This window comes from Homarus americanus, unplaced genomic scaffold (genome assembly GCF_018991925.1).
Source record: "Homarus americanus isolate GMGI-L3 unplaced genomic scaffold, GMGI_Hamer_2.0 scaffold30108, whole genome shotgun sequence".
NCBI lineage: Eukaryota > Metazoa > Arthropoda > Malacostraca > Decapoda > Nephropidae > Homarus > Homarus americanus.
The window spans coordinates 4,801,855-4,808,328 of NW_024748109.1; positions in this window are offsets into that span (position 1 = coordinate 4,801,855).

The following is a 6,474-nucleotide window of genomic DNA, read 5'->3' on the forward strand; positions in this document are numbered from 1 at the left end:
AAGGAATGATGTATGGCAACGCCTTCAATACCGTAACCTTACTTTTACGGGACGCAATTATTTGAAACAGATGATACGATGCGCTTTCAACTTTTAATAACTGTGCTAGAAATGTGAAAATATTCCCCTTTATAAGATATCAGTAGATATTGCACCTCTGTATTACCCATCAGACAGTGTTGCTTGGAGTACTATCGTCGCCCAGGCCAGTGTTGTATTTTACTGCTCGTGTGTTTGGTTCCTGACTGTAATTGGAATTTCCGTGCACCGATGAACTTGTTACATAAGATATGTTACCCCGAGGGAGAGAGAGTTCCCTGCTCTTGCTGGGTTCACTGGCTCACAGGTTAAGTATCAGTGTTATCATAAAATGTGGTTATTAAATTTTTGGTGATGAAAACGAAAATTGAGTTTTGCAGAGGTATACTTCACCTCAGTACTTAACCCACACATGTGAAAGTTCTTTACTCAAATTCACGTTACTGGGTCAAAGGTCATGGCTATTTCTTTTAAAGTAGAAGTTTTGTCTCCAAACCGGAACTTAGGTACTATGAGGTACCAGAAGGAGAGGAAGTTCTTTGTCGACTTGAACAATTTTTAGTGAAAAGTCTCCCCTGAGGCTGCAGTGTTTGTTAATGTCGTTGAAAGCTTGGGTTGTGCTGGTACTGTGTCCTCAATAATGTGTAAAAGTGTATTAAGCAAGCAATGAATTTTAAAAGTAAGGGTCTACAATATATATATATGTATATATATATATATATATATATATATATATATATATATATATATATATATATATATATATATATATATATATATATATATATATATATATATATATATATATATATATATATAGTGAGCATACAAATAATTGTTTACATTGGATGGTAGTGGCTGGTCTCTTGCCCTTCTGTATGAGGTCACGTAAGCCAGGTGTGCTGATGTGTTAAATAGCAAGCACGTGGTGTAGTAACTTGTTCACGGGTGGTCATGAAGGACCTCACGTGGTGCTGCAGTAACTAATTCACAGGGGGTGCCATGAGGGACCTCACAATTCGTCCATTACATGGTGTCGCAATGTCTTGGGGACAATCCGTGGTGTCACAGTACTGTACTTTTCTCATTGCCGTGTGGTGTTGTGGTACCTCATAGTTTGGTGTGAAGGTCCGACCCTGACCTTTCCCAGTGTGGACTGGAGTAGCGCCTGTCACGTGGTCGGCAGGTGTTGTTGGTTCATATCAAAGTCTAAATATTATCTCTGGGTATCCTGGGACCTTACTAGTGGGTGTGAAGGTTAACTTGGCCACAACTTTCAGCTGTTACTGTTTAGCGTTGATTTTCCTTGCCCAAACATTGTTCATCACGAATTACATTCCTTTCCGAAACGGAATTGTCACTTATTGAGAATTTGCTGATCTCCGGGTGGGGAGGAGGGGTTGCATTTAACCATGGTCCCTGGCAGATGCCTAAGTAACACCGATACCTGGTCAGAACACAAGTGTGTGTGTGTGTGTGTGTGTGTGTGTGTGTGTGTGTGTGTGTGTGTGTGTGTGTGTGTGTGTAGTGAGGGTGTGTGGGAGTATATATTGAGAGGTGTGTAATAATAATAATAATAATAATAATAATAATAATAATAATAATAATAATAATAAACGGTTTATTAATAGAGTTGCAGCCGGTGGCTGAAAATATACAGACTTACATTTGATTTAGACATAATGACATACTATGTGTATGTGTGTGTGTGTGTGTGTGTGTGTGTGTGTGTGTGTGTGTGTGTAGTGAGGTGGGTGTGGGAGGATATATTGAGTGGTGTGTGTGGTGAGATGGGAGGGGGGGGGGCGGCAGGTGTTAGCTCACAACAAACACACGCACACACTCACCCACCCACCACCACTCCACATATTGACCTGCTGCTCCTGATACACTCTCGTCCTGCACTTTTGAGGTACACACTTAAATAACCAGTGTAAATCTTGATGGTTTTCCCCAACATAACTCAACTATATTGCATTGGAATATCAAATATATTTTTATTGCGTATTTATTCAGTTTTAGTTATTTTTATTTTGTTTAAGGCGGAGGGAGAGACCCTACCCTACACATTCCCCTATAGGGACCCTACACACTCCTCTACAGGGGCTCTACACATTCCTCTACAGGGGCCCTACACATTCCTCTACAGGGACCCTACACATTCCTCTACAGGGGCCGTAAACATTCCTCTACTGGAGCTGTAAACATTCCTCTTCAGGGATCCTGCACATTCCTCTATATAGACCCTACACATTCCTCTAAAGGAGCCCTACATATTTCTCTACTGGGCCTCCCCCATTCCTGTACAGGGCCCCCACACGGTCCTCTACAGGAGGCTTACACAATACTACACAAAAGCCCTACATATTCTTGTACAGGGCCCCCACACAATCCTCTACAGAGGCTCTACGCAGTCTTCTACGGGGCCCCAAAGTCTTTTACAGGGACCCAAAATCTTCTACAGGGGCCCCACAGTCTTCTACAGGGGTCCCAAATCTTCTACAGGGGCCCCACAGTCTTCTACGGGGTCCAAAGTCTTCTACAAGGCCCCCACAGCTTTCTACAGGGGCCCTACACATTCCTGTACATAGAAGCCCACACATTATAGGGGTCCTGTACAGTCCTCTATAGAGGCCCCCCTCACAGTCCCCTACAGGACCTTACTCATTCCTCTACAAGACCCCTCACAGTCCCCTACAGGACCTTACTCATTCCTCTACAAGACCCCTCACAGTCCCCTACAGGACCTTACTCATTCCTCCACAGGACCCCCAATACAGTCCTATACAAGGCCTCCCACACAGTCCTCCATAAGGCCCTCACACGGTCATCTACAGGTTCCCCACACGGTCATCTACAGGTCCCCCACACGGTCATCTACAGGTCCCCTACACGGTCATCTACAGGTCCCCTACACAGACTTCGACAGGGTATTCATACATTTCTCTACAAGGTCCACACACAATTATCTAGGGTAGTGGTGCAGAGAACAAGACTTGAATAATTTGAGCTTTTCTTGGTACAGTCTATATCCTTGTGTACACTAACGGCTTCCACTGACTAAACACTCACGAGCTCGCTACACCGAACCACTTCTCGTGTTTCTCAGAACTCGGATTTCTCGCCTTCGCTGATAAAGCCCGCCACTGCCCTGACTTGTACAAGCACACCCTCTTCTTCACATCCTGTGTAACTCACTGTCTCCACTGTCGTCACACACCTTCCTGCCATAACCATTTACCTATCATAGGCCGAGTTTGGTGCCCATTCACGGGTGGGTGGAATGAGCGCAAACCAGTGTTCCTTATGACAAGAGACGAGGGATGTAACCACTCGCCCACCATGCCACTCTTGAATATTTCATACGTATATTCTCTTGCATTAACTTGTATTTGGCAACTCCTACAACTCCATCTGTAATGACTCGTACACCGACATTTTTTTTACTAAGTGATGACGTTGAGTTTTTCGGTTGAGTGAGGAAGATAAGATTGATCTCGAGTGTGTGGCTTCTCCACCCGCCCTCAACATGATAAATTGTGTTAAAAGTGTGAGCTCCATCTTTTCCGTAATGCTTCCTTCATCGTTCTTAAGGATGTTACTTTTCAAAATACTTTTATTTTTCGGTCTAAATTAAAGTGTAAGTGTCTCTAACGTCACTTGTGTTGAATCTTTTTCATATTTCTTTTCGTCACATTCTTACAACAAAAATCACCTCAACACTTCCTCCCTCTCTCCCCGTCCGTACTGCTGGCTCTGTCTCTCTGGAAGTTGTATTAAAATCTTAATTATGTTGCGTAGCTGCACAGGCAATAAGATAAAAAAAAAAACTTCCCGGACTCATCTTAGCAAATACCGATTATGATAATGGCGATCACGAATAGCCAGGCTGAATAAATTTCCAAATATTTTAAATTACAGTGCGGTCGATCAAGTCAATAGGCACTTTCGGCAGTAGTTGGGCAGTTACTGTGTCAATTACAGTATATAAAAGCTCTCGACATCAGAGTAAAAATGTAAGGTTAGAAGCCGAGGGCAACAAACCCAAAAAATGGTACTACATATATATTGGAGGAGGTCCCTTAATACTCCGTCAGGTGGGTGTTGGAGGAGGAGGTCCCTTAATACTCCGTCAGGTGGGTGTTGGAGGAGGAGGTCCCTTAATACTCCGTCAGGAGGGTGTTGAAGGAGGAGATCCCTTATTCCTCCGTCAGGTGGGTGTTGGAGGAGGAGGTTACCTTATCCTCCGTCAGGTGGGTGTTGGAGGAGGAGGTTCCGTAATCCTCCGTCAGGTGGGTGTTGGAGGAGGAGGTCCCTTAATACTCCGTCAGGAGGGTGTTGAAGGAGGAGGTTCCGTAATCCCCCGTCAGGTGGTTGTTGGAGGAGGAGGTCCCTTAATACTCCGTCAGGAGGGTGTTGGAAGAGGAGATCCCTTTTCCTCCATCAGGTGGGTGTTGGAGGAGGAGGTTCCGTAATCCTCCGTCAGGTGGGTGTTGGAGGAGGAGGTCCCTTAATACTCCGTCAGGAGGGTGTTGGAAGAGGAGATCCCTTTTCCTCCGTCAGGTGGGTGTTGGAGGAGGAGGTCCACTCTCACATGATCAGCACCGTCCTCGTTCTCAGCACCGTCCTCGTCATCATAGTAAAATAGAGGAATATGGATATTTTGTCAGCGTAAAGATGACGTACAGTATGTAGACTGCACACGTACACGCACATATTCATATAATTACACACACACACACACACACACACACACACACACACACACACACTACTACTACTATTACTACTACTACTACTACTACTTTTTTTTATTTTTTTTAAACGTGGCCTCCAGCCTCCCCCAATAGCCACACCTTCGCCGTCATTTTATTACTTTAATATTAAATTTCCTAATACATAAGCAGCTATCCTAGCTGTGTTGAATTAGTTGAGCCTCAGATCTATGCGGCATTCAGTGACTGTAGCCTCATAGTCAATATCTGCAGCTGTTGTCGGCTTTGGGGCCGAAGCTCTCGTTCCCAGAGGCAGAGCAAAGCAGACCGAAGGAGAGAGAAGGACAGTCGACATCTCATCCAGGCTGTAACATAACTTCTGGGCTGCTGCTTCTGTTCGGAGATCACCTCCGTGAGTCTTGCATAAAAACATCTTGCACTTGGTCCCATCCCACCAGAGATTGTGAACACTAGAGGTGCGAAGCTGCCTTGATCAACGTTCTGAATTCTCTCCCCGTATGCCCTTATCTTGTTGTTCTCGTTCCTTCTGTGTGCAGCATCGAGAGCTAAGTTACAGTGACATGCGACCATGGGATCAAATATCCTGATGTCGAAGAAGGCTTGTTGAATGTGTTTGAAGTCCTATGTTGGAAGATCTCACCGTCCAATGGAAGGAGGGTCGGTTCTACCATAACATCACGGCGGATTTCCTTCAACATACTTGCTGTGAGATCTCTTACTTCATCATTCCTCATGCATATGAATCCCCCTTTCTTGCACACCATGGCGTGATCGACTCTTAGGAAGAGCCACACACGCATTGGGAGGGCAAATCTTCCACTGGCCTACCGTACCTTAGAGCATTGTCATCTGTAAATTCTTGTTTATTGAGACTGAAACCATTTGCCCTTATCAGTAACGTAGTTAACCAGTTCGAGGCGCCCACCTCCTTCGCTATAGCTACTTTTTTTTCAAATTCTCTGGTACTTGCAACAACAGTTGTTGCAACTTATCAGTTTGGTTGTGCTGACGTTCTGTCGTAATGGACCTTCTTATGTTGTTTAATTCCCTGGTATCCACCTCCCCTGTTGCGTTCTGAGCTATTATGTGGTCTGTGCGGGCGGCCGCGAGCTTAATTGAGTTTTGATGTTCGGTTGCAGCAATCTCCGCTGGATTGGTCAATCCCATACCTCCCAGTCTCGGTGGTAGTGCAAGAAGTGATCTTTCTGCTGGGGTTAAGTGAGGGTGTTTCACTAATTTGGGAATGAAATTGACGCTGATAGCTTCTTCCAGAGGGTGGAGGAGGGGACCAATATCAGGGATTACTACTACTACTACTTTGCTGTCACTCGGAATCGAGTATGACGATCATCCAGCTATGATACGGTGATGAGTTATTAAGGATGTCACCTAGGTTGGTGAGTTCTGAGGTGACTAAAGAGGCCGATACGGGACCGTCAGGGTCGATCACAAATGTTGCACATGTGGGGGGCACGAGAATCTCGGAACTGCTTTACCGATCTGTAGTGATGATGGATGGTGTTATATGTAGTGATGATGGATGGTGTTATATGTAGTGATGATGGATGATGTTATATGTAGTGATGATGGATGTTGTTATATGTAGTGATGATGGGTGGTGTTATATGTACTGTAGTGATGATGGATGGTGTTATATGTAGCGATGATGGATGGTGTTATATGTAGCGATGATGGATGG